This window comes from Miscanthus floridulus, unplaced genomic scaffold (genome assembly GCF_019320115.1).
Source record: "Miscanthus floridulus cultivar M001 unplaced genomic scaffold, ASM1932011v1 fs_220_2_3, whole genome shotgun sequence".
NCBI classification, from domain to species: Eukaryota; Viridiplantae; Streptophyta; class Magnoliopsida; order Poales; family Poaceae; genus Miscanthus; species Miscanthus floridulus.
Window position 1 is genome coordinate 151,490 of NW_027096399.1, and position 17,229 is coordinate 168,718.

General features: G+C 43.5%; 1 long non-coding RNA gene across 9 annotated transcripts; it reads left to right on the top strand.

Annotated features, from left to right (window-relative positions):
* Positions 1 to 3,732: 3,732 nt before the first annotated feature.
* On the top strand, positions 3,733 to 14,610 carry LOC136530843 (uncharacterized). 9 transcript variants are annotated; one of them, XR_010777874.1, is made up of 11 exons: positions 3,733 to 4,124; positions 4,233 to 4,383; positions 4,560 to 4,670; positions 4,766 to 4,888; positions 9,592 to 10,097; positions 10,210 to 10,425; positions 10,789 to 11,576; positions 11,759 to 11,803; positions 13,217 to 13,309; positions 13,596 to 13,705; positions 14,259 to 14,610. It is a non-coding gene; the product is annotated as an uncharacterized lncRNA (long non-coding RNA). The 9 variants fall into 9 exon arrangements; XR_010777875.1 differs by having other exon boundaries at positions 11,516 to 11,576; XR_010777873.1 differs by having other exon boundaries at positions 10,210 to 11,576.
* The last annotated feature ends 2,619 nt before the right edge of the window (positions 14,611 to 17,229 follow it).

The following is a 17,229-nucleotide window of genomic DNA, read 5'->3' on the forward strand; positions in this document are numbered from 1 at the left end:
CAAACCTCTGACACCCTCGTTGCCAACGCCCCGCATTCCATTCCGCCACCCTGAGGCCGACGCAGCCATGGCGACGCCCGTGCGCTGCTCCCTCCGCGCCCTCGTCTACCTCGCCTTTCTCCACCTCCTCGCCTGCGCCCCCACCGCCGAGGACCTCCTCGTCCGCAGCCCCATGGACACCGCCACCCTTCCACCGCACGCCTCCGTCCTTCCCCGGGGCCCCGACGAGCCGACGACGCCCACGGGACGCCCTGGCTCCTCCAACCACCTCGCAGCGTCGCCCTCCGCGTCCACCTTCTCCGGCGCAGTATTGCAGCAGCGCCTCCACGACGCCTCCGTCATCGAGCACGAGGACAACGCCACCGCACCGACCACGACTACTGCGACCGCGCCCACGACGACTCCAAGCCCCAGCGTCTGCTGCGTCGACCACACGCGCGAGGCCGTCGCCGTCGACGGTAGCCTGCTGACGCCTAGCGCAAGCGGCATCACCGCTCCATCCAAGATGGCGGCGGTACTCAGGGCGCTGCCTCTGCTCGCCATCCCCTTCCTCCCGCCGCCGATGGCTGCTCTGGTGGTGCTCTCCTCCCTGGCGACGCCCGTCCGCGCCTGCTCCGACGACGACTGCTCCAGGTCCGGGCTCACGCACGCCACCTGCACCGTCTACCGCTACCTCCACGACAGCGGCACCATCGACCGCGCGCAGCCCTTCGCCGACCTCCGCGCAGTGTGCCCGCACCCGCTCTGCAACGCCGGGAGCGACGAGCGCGCGCTCTCCACGGCCTACGGCCAACGCCGCGGGCGGCGTGACGACCCCTTCCATGGCTACTGCTCGGTGAACACCCTGGTGGTGGGGGTCGTACCAGAGACGGGAGACCGGTTCCTGTGCAGCGTCCGCGTCCACCTGCCCGTTGCCGACCCCGCCGCTGTCGTGGCCGCCGGTGGCGACGTCTGCTACGTCGAGCTGGAGCACATGAACTACAGGGAGGGCTACTACATCCTCTGCCCCGTCCGCGACTGCTCCCATGAGCCGGTCGTGTGCTGCACGGAGTTCCCACACGATGCCATCGCCGCTGCCGTCTGGGAGCACCGCAGCCTGATCTATCACCACGCCCTTGGGTGGTACAACAATGACACGGCGAGCCCGCAGCTTGAGCTTGAGGCGGAGGTGTACCACGACGAGCTATGATCACCTCCTCCAGCCATCGTCATCTTCAGATTTTCTCCTTGGTACTGGCGCAAGATCGGTTTCCTTTTTCAGTTCTGCATCCTGAATCTCAATTCGGATGACAATAATGTTAGAGATTAGTCCTTAATTGGGTAGCTTAATATCAGTCGCCTAGAGTAGTATTGGTGCTCGCATCGCATGATCTCTGGCTACTGTTCATGTCATCGGAGAGATTTGGTAGTAGTACGTAGTGGCAGTAGCAGCGGGTTCTTCCACTGGATTTTCTCTCTTTTTGCAAATGTTTGGAACTTTGGATGAATGATCAAGTGTTGTGATGTGACGAGGACCCAAGTGAACACACCCTAGCCTGTGTGTTTTATGAGAAGGCTTAATGCTTGGAGAACAATTCGTGATGAATGAAATTCGAAGTACTTAGATTTCTTGTTCCCTGTGTGTTTCTTGCTTGTTTTGCTTCTACAATGTGTGGTTCAATTAGTCTATTGCTTCCTGTGGTAGTATTTAGTTCCCTAATTGATCAATGTTGTCTTGAAATCATATTTGAGCAATATATGCCAATGTCACATTGGCAATGTGCAGTAGAAGCAGTTTATATACTGCCAAGTATATATGCAATAATAGTTCCAATGGCAAATGCATTGAACTAAGACCCCGTTCGCGTGCCCTTAAACCCGGCTTTGATCCGCTTCTTTTTCATCCGGAGCAGTGTTTTTCTCTCACAAATTCCTCCAGAATTTCTCCAAACCATCCAAATTCCTCCAGAACCATACCATCCGAACGGGGCTTAAAAGAAAACAGCGCCCTATATACGAAGTATACTTGTCGGGTTCATAAACCCGGGGTCCCTCGGGGACCGGCTTCCACGCCTGGGCTCAACCCAGGAAAACAACATGTAGTTCATGGGCCGGCCCAAGAGTCTAAAACACAACGGGCTGGGAGGGCAGTCCGGTCGCCGACCGGAAGGTCTACCTAGAAGAACAAGCACCCGCTCGTCAACTTCTTCGGCCCACCTCTCCGACCGGAGCACTCGCTTCGGGCACCAGCCGTCTCCGAGCGGTCTCTCCAATCGGAAGGCCGGGCCTAAAACGCTGCTTCCTACTCCGATCCCGCGACTCCGACCCCGCAACTCCGACCCCGCGACCGGGGCTCGTGGGAACCCTGCTCACCGCTCTTCTCCGACCGGCGCACTCGGAGGCGACTGGAGCCATCCGACCGGGGGCACCCCGTTCGGACGGAACCAGAAGACATGCGGAGAAAGGCAAATCAAGGCTCACAAGTCAAAACCACTGTACCAGGGACCATACCCTGCACGAAACAAAGCTCTGTAGCCATCCTGACACAAATAATATTGTAGGCGCCGACGTCTCCCCCTACAGTATTGTAGGGCCGCTAAAACTCCCATACTGTAAGCCTTCCGCGTGTCTCTGAACATCGATCGCAGTATGAGCTCCAGGATTTGTCGTACGGGGTGAACATAGCGCGGCTCCTCACATGCCACTAGGCATCAAATAGTATTTGCAGGTACCAGCGTCTATCCTGCCTGAAGAAGATAGCTCGACCTCCCGTGCGCATCTGACATTCTATAGCGACATCAACAGTGTTGGGGGCACCTACCATTATCCAATGTTCATCAGCGTGGGCAACAAGGCTTAGAAACATCCGTTCTCTCTCCCTCTCACCTGTAAAGTCATCCCCTTTATCTATAAAAGGGGATACGCTCCCTCCAACCAGGGGGGTCGACTTCTTTAGGTTCAGACTCACTAGATCGATAGCTCTCAATCCCTCAAGCACATGCTTGGACTTCTAGCTCCTAGCGGAGTTCCGGTCGCCCTCGGCCCTTCCGGTCGGACCCGACCGGGCCTCTTGAACATCTCTCCTTTCTCCCTCTCGTTTGTAACCCCACTGCAAACTTTACTGCAAACTTTGAGCACCTAGGCTCAAGAATAAAGTCACCGACCGATCCCGACTGGACGTAGGGCACGTTGCCCGAACCAGTATAGATCCTGTGTCATTGAGTGCTAGGCCACCTCCGATTACAACGTACAGTAAAACTATAAATATTCACTAGTTGATCACTTTCTACACGACAATACTAATGATAATGATAAGTGTTCACATTACCGAGGAAGTTAAATTTGCTCTGCAGGGCATATGCCCTCACACATGCAACCGTCACATGAAGAATCTCGTGATTCGTGCCACCTTTACTTCAACTCCAATACAAATGAATTTAAGGCTATGTTTAGTTGGGTGAAATTTAGAAATTTGGCTACTATAGCACTTTCATTTTTATTTAGCAATTAGTATTCAATCATAGACTAATTAGGCTCAAAATGTTCGTCTCGCGATTTCCAACCAAATTGTGTAATTAGTTTTTTTCTCATCTACATTTAATGCTTCATGCACGTATCGCAAGATTCGATGTAATAACTACTGTAACACTTTTTAGAAATTTTTTTTTGAACTAAACGAGGCCTAACATCGAATACACTGCGACATACTGTACCGTCTGCACGTCCGTATACACAACTTGTTTTTTTATTTCCTTTACTTCGACCTGGCCCGCCACCTAGCGCTCTCCTCTCACCTGCCTGTTCCCAACGACGAACCGTCGCCGTCGCCGTCGCCGTCGCCGTCGTCGGCTCTGACGCCGCGTCGGCCTCCTCCAGCTCGCCTGCACGCCGTAGCACCAGCTCGCAGACAAGCTGCATTCTTCCCTCTACCTCACTGCGTCGCAGCATCAGCACTGGGCGGCGCGCCGGCGGTGACCTAGGCCAGCCGCTCAGTCGCACCGGAGGCAGGATACGCAAGCACCATGGAACGAAGGCGCCGCACCGCCATACATTCTCTCCGGCTGCACCGCCGCCTGACCTGAGTCTCCTGGCCTGAATCCTTCTCCCTACAGCTCTCTGCCAGATCCTCCTAGATCCGCCCACAGGCACAGTTTTGTTCAAAATTCGTTTCCTATTTCCGCCCAGATCTATGTGCTAGTCTTTGGTTCAAGTTCCGGTCTGTGCATTAATATTTGGTACTCGTATTGTGCTAGGTTTTGGTTTAATGGAGCCCTCCGGTTTTGGTGGCATGGGAGAACATCTTCAGGGAAAATGCACTGGATCTATGCCTTGGCTTGGCGCGTCATCCTCGTGCCTATCTCTGATGGCTAGTGTTGTTCCACCAGATGGACTCACCCAAAACAGGTTTGAATCTTTCTAAGCACATAACGCAGCTTTCTATTTTCAGGTATTTTTGTTTTATTTATTTTTCAGTTTTACAGGATGTTTTATTTTATTACTAGTTTGTAGCATGCTTACATCTATAACTCTTTGGTTATTCCATCTTTTTCTTTGATCATGCTGTTTGAATCAATTTGCAGTTCTTTGGCATCTTGGTACAACCACGTGTCTTCTAGCAATCAATATCTGTATTTTACTCCATCTACCAATTCTAGTGTTGAGGACCGGTCGTTTTCCATGGATTGCTGTAGGTAATTTTGTTTTCTCATTTTTTTCACTGCTTAACGGCGCTAGTGTTACAGGTTAAGTGATAAACTAATTTGTATGCTCAAACAAACTCTTGCAGAAAATACGAAGAGGCACGACCTGCTAATGAATCTGATACTGGTCCAGAAAAGCTGCCAATGCAGCACTTCGAGCAACAAATAGCAAGTGGTTACTCTTCAAGCTAGGATGACCAGCGTGATAGGTTAGTTTTCTAAAACAAATTGTCCTTTCAATTATGCTTTATGCAATTCATTAATGCAGTTAATGTTGCCTAAACTGCAGCTTTTTTAGGTGCGATCCTCCGATACTGAAATATAAAACTTTTGCATATCAATGTGTGTCCAGATTTTATTTTGCAAATTGATGTGGAAAAAAATTGTTTTAGCTGATCAGGCTTAGAGCTATATGGGTCTCATTGTTAGCAGCACTCCATTCCACATGTCTTAAACGATTGTCTTGTGTTCCACTCACATTGTATAAGCAACTTAATGGATCCTAGAATATAAAGAGAATCAAACCCTCACAGAAGTTTTTACTAGCTTTGGCGAAGACTACTCCGTTGTCTCCAACCTGGCTTGCTTCCACTATACTAATCTTTTACATATGAATCCTGCCTCCAAAAGCTGGGCAGGCAGTGTGGCCACGTCGCGTGCTTTTCCCGGCCGTTCGATCGGGCGCGCGGACGGCCCAGATCGGGCAAGCCGCGGTCATTTTTCAAAAAAACCCTCGAACTTCAGTTGAATCAACCCGCTGTCCAGGCCTCCTCTCACTCGGGCTCATCCATCTCACCGAGCGGCGGCACGGGCGCCAGCCACCAGCGAGGCGGCGCAGCCCCACGGCCGCGGGCGAGCCGAGCTGTGACAGAACCGACCAATTATACGAAATTAAGTAAGAAAATCATCCACCAGAGCAGACGATTGAACAAACTTAAGCGCGTATAACCCGGTAGTCCGTGAAATCACGAAGGATTTCAAACCAACTCGTGTCCCAGCCATGATCGTAATAAGTTTAGCGGTCAACATCACAAATTACATAAAAGTTCGCATCACAGATACATCAGGGTTTAAACATAGTTATTACAACCAGTTCGAATAAAAGTAGCGGAAGTCATTTGTTCAAACCATACACACACTCACGCGGAGTTTAAATACAGTGTCCAGCGAATGATCATCTCCAACAAAAGCATCAGATGAGACGTAAGGAATGACCATGCCCATGGTCCTAAGCATCACCCATCGCAGGATAAAGGCAGTTGATACAGTAGCCGTAATACATCTGCCCATCTGCAACAAGTGGGAATAAAACCCTGAGTACGAGAAGGTACTCAGCTAGACTTACCCGACATAACCAAAATAAATGACACCAAGGATCATGACGGGCTTTATAGTGGGGTAGCTGACTCATTTGCAAAAAGAAGCAATTTTAGCATTTCAAGAACATTTAGAAAAGCATTTTTGTCAAGTTAATTATTATTAACCTGTCGACTAGATTTGCACCTATACTAGAGTAAACATGTGATTAAGCAGATAATGATAACCAATGATCATTAAACAACTTTCATACTGTCATATTCATTATAACTGTCCAAGTGTTCCATAAACATTTACTACGATGAAATAACTCAAGTCAAGTGCTCACTATCCAGGAGCGATGGCGATTCGAATCGATTCCTAACCAGCTGGTGATTTATTCCTTACACAAACCTCACTCACCCGCTAAAGTGAGATATTGATCACCGAGTCAACTTTCCAGGAATCTCGAGTTTGCCAGGAACCACATGTACCCGGGGGCCGACCGACTGCACTTTGGTCTTATCATCCCGCCCCCGTGTCCTACCACACCTGCTCCGGCACAGTGCGTTGCGGGCAATCTACTCGGTCCCGAAAAATCTCTCAGCTTCGCGGTCGGAAGGTACTTTATCCGGCCAGCTAAATGTAAGGCATGCGTTTCAACATGTACTTGAGGCCCAACAACGGTCGGTCCTTAATCGACACAGACGGAAAACACTACAGTCCAAAACTCTGCAAGTCTCCGTCCGGTCTCAACTTCATTTAACACTTAGTTATACCATGACTTCATAGTCATCCAAGCAGATCCAGGTAACCACCTATAGCTCGCAGGTGACAAGAAATCACCTGACTTCTACCGGTCTAAGCCAGCTAAGCATTGACTTGACTGCGGATACCAGGGTAACAAGGATATAGTATAACAAAGGTAGACAAGGTATAATGCAGCAACGGTTGCAAACAACTCCTGAACGTAATGCATCAATTAAAGTAAAACATTTAATTAAATAATCGCAAACCGGGAGAAAAATGCTCCGAGGCTTGCCTCTCTCGAAAGAGCTCGGACGGTGATCGGGGCACTCCGGAAGTTCCTCAACGTCCTCCTCGTCGGCTTCTGGCACTTCCTGCTGCTGCACCTCGAACTGCTCCTCGGGCTCCTCGGGTATGACGACTGGGTTCTCGGTTTGCGATCCTGTATGATGCAATGCGCGTAAGTGATTATGCAAACGGTGCATCTAAGGAGATGAATGCAATGGATATGTTTAAATGCAAGGTAGTCAACATCATCCAAGAAACTATACTACAAGCACATGTCATCTACTGCATTCTCTTCTACTACTAATATGTTAAGTCAACATATCTTATGAAATGCTTCAAAGATACACCAAAGATATTATTATTAACTAATCTTGTATTAAAGATGATTATTTTATTTCCTTTTAAATTAGGGCTACAATAGCAATCTATATTTCTGGTGCTTATAAAAATCTGAGAAAATTACAGTAGCATGGTAATACTCTAATTAGACTACCATCAGATTTTCATGGTGTTTGAATGAGTGAATTAGCCTACACAAAAATCACAAACTATGGCATGATTTTGTACATAAAAATACTTTGAACTGTGAAAAGTGTCAAACAACAGAACTAGTATTTTTCCTAGGTTCTTCATAGCATATAATGACTGTACAAAAATTGTCACATGCATGTTTTATACAAAATTTGCCCTCTAGCAAAAATAACAAAAATCAGCTATTAAAGGTACTTGAACTACACCTAAAAATTTTCCCACAGCACATGCATGCAACATATTTTTCCTAGGAAATACATGACATAAGAAGATTAACAAACTTGGAATCATATTTTTCTGAAGCCTATAGATTTTTCTACATATTTTTCAAGTTATCAGCAATATTCATGATTAAATAAAATTCCACAGCAAAGTATCTCAAAATGACATGCACAATTTTTCCCAAGTAGATCTGATGATAAGGAACCTAGACAAATTTATCTCAACAGGTTTGGAACAACTTTGAGTACTCAAACATTTTTCAAACCATTTCAAATTTCAAATAATAAAGAATAAATTGAAACCATTTATTCAAACGCTACTGGGCCAGCCCGAACGGCTTAGGCGGCCCACGACTGTGCGCGCACACGGCCCAGAACGGCGCAGCCCAGCACCGGCTTCCTCTCAGCAGCGGCGACTGGCAAATGGGACCCGCGCGTCAGCGAGAGAAAACAGGGGACGGAGGGAGACGACGGCGCGGCAGCTGCGAAATTCGCCGACGGCGAGTTCTCCGGTGAACCCGACGGCACCGGCGTGCTCCCCACAACTATGCGCACCCATCCATACCTTCATTTCAACCTCTACCGTACCCTAGCAACGACGGCGTCAGCAACGGCGGGCGGCAGCGAGATCGCTGCGGCACTCCGGCGACGGCGAACTCCCATTGCCACAACCAAGCTTGGTACAAGCTTTACTAGACTACTACGGAGCTATCTAAGCAACTAGAAGAAGACGTAAGAGTCCCTAGCTAACCCAACCACGGCGGCCTCAACTCCGGTGAGGACACGCGCATGGCGGCGGTGTCGGGAACGGACAATGCGCCCTTACCAAAACTCAGACGGTGCAGCCAAGGGGTGGAGGAGGTAGAAGAGAACAAGGCGGCACTGCGATGAAGATGTAGTGAGCGATTTTGCGACGACGAGCAAGAGCGAGCTCGTCGGAGTTGCTGCGGCTGCTGCGGTGGAGCTGTGAGCGAGCGAAGAAGGCGAATGAAAACGAAAAACGAGCGGTGAACGGGTCGGGCAGGCGCGCGGGGGCTTAAGGCGAGGCCAGCGGTGCCAGAACGGCCGCGGCGCGTGGCCTGCGCGAGCAGAAGACCGGCGACGCGCGGCATCCACGCGGCGGTGAACTTCTGAACCGGTCGGGTACTGTAGCTGCGATTCAGAGAACAACAGGGCTGACTGACAGTGCCAAAAGATGATGCTCGATCTCCTAATCCGTTGAGTGTTAGCGAAAGAAATCAAAACGAAAGTTGTACACCTACATGCCAGCTACAAAACTCATTTAGAAATCACTGTCTAATTCGCAAAGGACAGAGAGTAAAATCATGCCAAAGTTGTGTTCAAGAAACTGAAAACTGGAGTTTATACTTAGAAATTTCTAAGTGTTGAACTCAACCCAATTTCTGACTTGTGGGACCATTTTGAGCATGTTGTGCACATTTTCATGACTTGGTCACAAAATACTTTTTGTTCCTCATATAATTTGCTACAACTTTGTTTTAGGTTGCTCAGACATGCAAACATTCTAAGTGGTACTTTTTGAACAGTCAAACCAAAAAGTCCTAGGGTCAAAACAAGTCAAACCATGATTTGGAAATCTTAATTAGGCAAAATGATCAACATGAACATTGTTCCTAATGACTTTCTAAGCATAGCTAAGATGTTTAACAATGTATTTAGCCATACCACACATTGGTCATACAATAATCAAGCACTAAAGGTACTGAAACGATGAAAAACAATTGAAATGATACTTTTGTTTCAAAGTCATGTTTCCCATGTTTCAAGTGATATATGCTCATGAATGGATGTATGATGCGCATGATCAGGAAATGCAAGTGCAATTAGGCAAGACTAACACCAGGGGTGTTACACGAGCGCGGCCCTGCAGCCGGATGCGCCCACCACCGCGGCCCTGCAGGCGCCTCACTCGCGTCTCGCGCCGCCGCCGCGGCCTCCCGCTCCGTGCGTGCGGTCAGCGCCGTAGCCACAGCGGCCCGCCGCTCACGCGCCGATCCTCCCAGCCGCTTCGCCCGCGCCGCCGACTACGCGCACTCGCCGGACGACGCCAAGACCTCGACGGACAGGAGTCGGCCCTGTACGAGCACTGGCGCAGGGCTTTCAACAAGGAGCGTGACCACGCCGACCACGCCGAGATGGCTTCAGGCCACTCCTACCACTTCCTCAATCCTCCATGTGGTCCGTGGCGTCGGCCCCTATCCTCATGTGGCGGTGGAAACATCCATGGAGAAAGCCAGTAGATACAGTCCATACGGGTGGCGACGGATCTTGTACATGACGGCAGAGGGATCGGGCTTGCTTCTGATCCATGGAGGTGGGGGACGATTAGTTCCATTTTTCCCAATTGTTTATCTGCCCTTCTCTCGTATTTTGTCTGTTCCTTTGCTTCTGATCCATGGAGGTGGGCTCGCTTCTAATTTTTGCAGATCTATTGGCCACATTATCTTCCGATCCCTGCAGATAGAAGCAAAACGAGTTATCTGATAGTGATTCGGCTTCTTCATCTCACGAATGGCTGATTGATCCAGAAACGGAGGAAGATCCCCCAACCGCAGTCCCCATCCATGGCCGCCTGATTACTGCAGTCCGCTGGAGAGGCCCCAATCCTCCATCAGGAGCAGCTCCTCTCAAATCCTCCACCGGTAATACTGTATTCATTGCATTTACGTGGTTATCGTCAATTGTGTTTCTTGTATGATAGAATTATGATGATACTATACATCTTGTCAGTTGTCAGATGTCAATGTACTTGTAGGTTTTTGTTTATTTCGATCAATAATTCAATACCAATATAACTACAAAATTTGGATTCTTACTGTCATGTTTAAAAGTAAGAACTCGTGTAATTGTAAGCTAATAAACTTCACAACCCTTTTCCTAACTAAGCGCCTAACCTAATTTCATTTTGCTAGGCCATTGCATCAAATACCATTATTTTGGAAGGTATTTTTAATCTTCCATGATCAGAGAGTTTACAATCTGATGGACATGAAATTTTTTTGTAGACATAGGTTTCTCATTGTCACACAGATGCCATTTTGCTACTTATAAGTCCATATATGCTCAGTTCTCCTTCCCCGACGGCAACACCATATTATCTCAATCTGTTCAGAGCACAGTGAATGCGATGACTGACTATTTGTTTAGTGCTTTTGGATACAATTATAAAACACATAGTGAGTTGTACAAAGCAGGCTTCTTCCTTATAGTAAAATCATGCACACATTCAAAATTCACTTAAATCCTGTTCAAAGTTCAATCCTATGTAATTCAAAGGACTGCAATAAGGAAAAAAAAAAAGAATCTAACATCATCTTTTACATCCGTAATCATAAAATAAATTATCACTCAGATCAATAAAACATGTGTTATCTGATTCATGATGAACATGGGCTATTCTCTGATGAGGGCGCAGCAAAGCCGCGCCTATGTTTGCCTATTTCTTCTCTCTTACTATGCACAGCATGTGTTTGATAAAATGCCTGTAAAGAGATTATGGAGCTAGCTACATCTAGAATTATTTGAGAGTAAATCCTAGAGTATCACAACAGAACCTTTTAGTTTTCTATCTCTTGACAGTTACAGTGCTCACCATAATTTTCTCTATCCCTATTCCTCTTGGGTTGGCTATTTATTTTCTAAAAATAAAAAAGGTACTGCTGAAATCCATACAAGTAGATACTCCAATTTAGCACTGCTTATGTGTAGCAAAGATTTGGCTAATCTGTGCAGATGTATATCCTGAGGAGCAAAGTTCATTTGGTGCTAGATGTTATCCTGAATCATGCTAAAGGTACCTGAGTTATCATGTCCAACTCAGCTCTAATAACTATCAAAGCAGAGAAAAATGGGTCATATCAGTGAAAAAAAAACGTGTTTTACTTGAGCATTTTAATACAACCATGTTTGGCTCTGCTGAAAGCTTTGAATTTAAACTCAAACAGCATGTAATATTTGCCTTATATACTATTTCAGACATTCTCTTCCATTGCAACATCCTGACTCTGAACTATAAGGCAGGCAAGTCTACTATACCTCCATCTTTCTTCTGCTATATTTGGTGCTGATTGCTAAAGCTCTCCACATAACTTTCTCAACTCATCGACTTCTCCTAATTTGGATTTTAGCTGGGCTACTATCTCTCTCCTTCTGTAAATGATTTGGCTAATCTGTGTAGTTAAATTTTTTACTTTGTTTTAAAAGCTTCAGAACTGCAGCCACTGCCCACTGCTATAGCCTATAGGCATGATCCTTTTGTTTTCTACAACTACAGCCACGCGGACAGTTCCAAAATTTCCTTCTCAGCTGTAGAAATAGAGCAACAGTAAGAGAAGCTTTTTAAAATTGGTTATCTCTATATAAGAAAAAAAAAAGTGCACCACCACCACCAACAACAACAACAACAAAGCCTTTAAGTGCACCAAGACCTACCAAAATTTAACCAATTGGAACTCATTTCATATTTAATTGAAACCTTCCAATATGCTAAACTAACAATTGAAAAAAAAAAACAAGTAAAAATAAAAATAGTATCTCTGGCTGCAGTTCCCTGTATCATGCTTATCCTATTCTCCAATCTCCATAGTTCCGAAACTTAGTATAGGGATACATACCCAAAAGAGCACGTTCTGATTTTTCCCGTCTTACACAATTTCTAAACAAAAGACAGAATTGGAAGAGAAGAATTCTGTAGCCATTGCATATGCTGCAGTCATTATAGGAGTTCTAGCAACTTCTTTGTGTATGTCCATGTGGTACCCCGTGGTATCGATCGTGTATATGCTGCAACATATACAAAATCAGATTCATGAGAAGTTGACACGTCTGCTTTGGTTATCACTGAGTTCTTGACTTGTTTTTCTGAATCACTATCTTATCGTATATTTTGAACTTCTTTTTCCTCTCTTCAAGTTCATATAGGCAGTTAGGCACATCATACTTTTTTTTTTTAGAATGATCTCCTTAATCAGGTCGTACACGTACACCGGTACACGTCAGTACGTATGCAATCCGTTCTATTACTACGTGGCGAAGACAACATATAGTCTCCAAATGGACTCACACAACAGTATGCAGTCTGGCCCAGACACAGGCAGGGCGCGGCAACGCCGTGCATGATTTCTAGTTACATACCAACTCTGGAACAAAGATATATGTACCAGTTGAAGCTCAAAGTGTATACTAATTTTCTGGAAAGATCATCTAGAGATTAGTACCAACTATACAAAAATTGTTCTAAAGCAAGGAACAATGTTTTCCTGGTGTGGGAGAGATTGAGCTCTAACTAAAATTCAGTTTGATATTGTCTAGTATTCCAGAACTAGCTTAGTACTAACTATACAAAAATTGTCCTAAAACAAGTAACAATGTTTTCCTGGTGTTGGAGAGACAGAGCTCTAATTAAAATTCAGTTTGATATTGTCTATAATTCAGTTTGATTTGTCCAATCCACAACCATGACTGGCGATAGAGAAGGCTTGCACCAATCTGCCCTACATCAGTTCCAATGTGGAAACAACTGGCCAGGTAAGCTAATAGGCAAATGTTCCTTGTGAATTTGAATTGAACTAGATCATGACAGACAAGCCAGAGAGCTGCCATCTATGCATTTAAAAAAAAATGAATGCAATTAGGGGGAGAAAATCCCCACCTGAGTTTGAGATGTTTCATTCAAAAGGGATATTAAAACCTATCCGGCCAATGGTTTCCCAACATGCAAATTATGCACTACTTATTTACTGAAACTCGATTGTGTTAATAATATATATATTCAGCAGTAAATTTATGAGCACTATATATGTATGTTCACCAGTTTTGGCGATGACTACTCTGGTGATGAATCTGATGATGTTCCTGAGAACCAGTCATTTGAGCATACTTGCATGAGCATTATGTTTGTGTCAGCGCGTGAATGGTTTGTTGGTAAAACTTTTTTCTGCTACAATTCTTATTAAGTGGCTTATTTGTTGCAGTGCATGACATAAAGATTTTGTTGAATACCATTGATTGAATTTAACTAATTCTAAATGCACACCCATTTTGAAGGAACACTGAGCAATTTGCACGATATGAATTAAAATGTTCACAAATTATTTAAAGTTTCACCAGTTTGGCATGTAACTTAGTCGCCACATGGTTTGTTCTTTCAATTATATGCGAGCTACACTGATTGAATCATGTGGGCACCAAATTAAGAACATTTAGTTAATTTATTATGGCAACTGATTTGCAACCACATTTCTGCTGAGATGGTGTGTTTCTTATAGTGGTTCTTCAATCAATTTGAGTGGTGTTTTATGAAGATTTGGGCGTTTGGCTTTTTGGTCCATGCAAACCTTATCTTTTGGGTGAAACACTATGCATGTTTTCTCTATACCTGAAAAATTATGTCAATGAAGCTGTCTTGTTCTAGTTCATTCGTCCCAACTTAAAAAGTATCGATAAGATGTCCTAAAGCTTTTGCTTTCTTTCACAGGCTACACTGGTTGAAAACATGGTGTAGAGTGTCGTGATTGGACTTCAGAGCATCTTGTGGAGGCCTGAATGAATGGTTACTACAGAAATACTTCTGTGCTCCAGAAATACTTCTATTGATGACTCCTAAGTTATAGCAGCAAATTCTATTGATGGAGGATCCGGGCTTTGGCGGGAAGTATTAGTGCTGCCCGTGTTTGATATATAATTGAATTGTGTTGAGTGCCAAATTGCCAATGGATGTAAAAACTAGTACAAGATGATGTGAGAATTATGTCTCCAGTACATAGCTAGGATATTTTATTGTAATCTTGTTCATGATGTGGTGGTGAAATAGGCAGCAAATTCCTTCACATGTGGTGCAATTTTGTTTTTGTGCAACAAAAATGAGGCATTGTGATAGCTGATAGAAAAATTAAGAGGTGCTAGTCCTATTTGTCTGAATTCGAAAAATGTTTGTACCAATAGGCGAGAAAAGCTACATTATAAAGAAAATGGAAGAGAAAAAAGAGAGAAAAAAGTTATGTACAGAAAGCGAACGTGGGGTTCCATTTAATAGGTAGTGGTAAATATCTCCACGTGTTATAGTAACCCAACTATCGTAAATATGTATTAATGTTATCGTAAATTAGTATATAAAATTATCGTAAATAGAGGTGGCTACGGAATAATTTATTTTGTAGCTGACTATCGAATATACTCTCCCTATATATATAAATCTAGTTAAACTTAAGATTTGCTTGACTTCTTGAAGTGCGTGACGTGTAGTTATTTTGGAACAGAGGGGGTACAATGAGTTCATGTATGCCACTAATGTGATGTTCTAAAATACTACACCACGGTACCAAAATAAATGCATATCTCGTACTTTAGGAGTCCAACAAAATTAAGTTTGACCAAATCTACATAAAAATACTAAGATTTATAATATCAAATAATTATCATTAGATTAGTCATATCATATATTTTTATACTAATCCTATTTAGAGGTAAAAATGTTAATATTATTTTATATAAGTCTTGTTAAATTTGAGATTTATTTGACTTCTCAAAGTGTGCGATATGTACTTATTTTGGAGCAGAGGCAGTACAATGAGCTCATGGATGGCACTATGTGATGTTCTAAAATACTACACCACAATACCAAAATAAATGCATATCTTATACTTCTATGAGTCAAACAAAATTAAGTTTGACCAAATCTACATAAAAATACTAAGATTTATGATATCAAATTATTATTATTAGACTAGTCATATCATATAATTTTTATACTAGTCCTATTTAGAGGTACAAATGTGAATAATATTTTATACAAGTCTAGTTAAATTTGAGATTTGTTTGACTTCTCAAAGTGCGTGATATGTACTTATTTTGGAACAGAGGCAGTACAATAAGCTCATAGATGGTATTGGTGTGATGTTCTAAAATACTACACCCAAAGTACCAAAATAAATGCATATCTCATACTTCCAGAAGTCAAACAAACTTAAGTTTGACCAAATCTACATAAAAATACTAAGATTTATAATATCAAAAAATAATCATTAGATTAGTCATATCATATTTTTTATACTAATCCTATTTAGAGGTACAAATGTTAATATTATTCTATATAAGTCTAGTTAAATTTGAGATTTGTTTGACTTCTCAAAGTGCGCGATATGTACTTATTGTGGAGCTCATGGATGATACTGATGTGATGTTCTAAAATATTACACCGAAAGTACCAAAATAGTTGCTTATCTCATACGTCTAGGAGTCAAAGAAATTTAAGTTTGACCAAATCTACATAAAAAATAATAAGATTTATAATATCAAATAGTTATCATTAGATTAATCTTGTCATATGTTTTTATACTAATCCTATTTAGTTAGCTAGTGGCTACTAACTATTAGTTCCATTAATACATTTAGAATTGCTGATAGGCACTAATAGGTACCAAAAGATGCCAACGACCTATTATTAACTTATTAGTATGTGGATCCAAAATGCCCCCTGCTAATGATTATCTAGCTAATCCAAACAGGTCCTTTGAAACATAATTAGACATATTTTATGGTTATTTTTTTTGAGATAGTAGATGTCGATAATTGAAATATATATTTGAGAGAATTTTAATTTAATTTTTAATAATAATAGATGTGTCTAATTTGGATGCAAATTTTAGGGGTTACTTAATTTTTTTGTTTAAAAGACACAATTGGATAATTTACATGAAAATTTAAGGGTTGCTCAATATTAGAGGGAATGCACAAGCGATGTCAATTAAACCTTATTTAGCCTGAACACATGTGAAATGAGGTAAATAGAGTACAATCAAACCTTAGCCTACCTTGACGTGACTTCAAGGAAGATGTGTACCTCACATGTAATCTGTAACTAGTACTTTAGGTTGGCTACAAAAACTAGAACTTTTGTTTTGCTATCAAATTTACTAGTGTTGGAGCAATTGGTACTTTGTATAGGCAAACAAGATGTGTCTCAGAAAAACGAGAGCAATGTAGTGGTATGAATGAAGGAGACATTTATGTGTCAATGTTTCCTGCAGATTATTCTGTTAAGGGAACAAGATGCGTCCAGGCAGGGAAACTGAGTATTGCATATGCATGTACACGGCTACACGGGTGATAGCAATCACATGCAAAGTTATACTGACTAAATTCTGAATGGAAGTATTTTGGACAAGCTGCATTCCACTTAAGCTAAAATGTAGAACAGCTAAGGCATCAGATGTTGGGGGGATATACATCAAGGACATTTTTGCACAAAAAGGAGCCCTCACAAAGCATATACATAGTGCTGGAAACCATTTATGCTTGAGAGTGAGCTAAATGTTGTGCAATGGAACAATCAAATGTAAACCATCTCTAGAATAATAGCTACTAGATAGAACACCACTATCCATGCTAGGTTCTTGTCACGAGCTTGTGCCTCAGCCCTCAGGTCGTGTGCAGTGCACATATTCTAT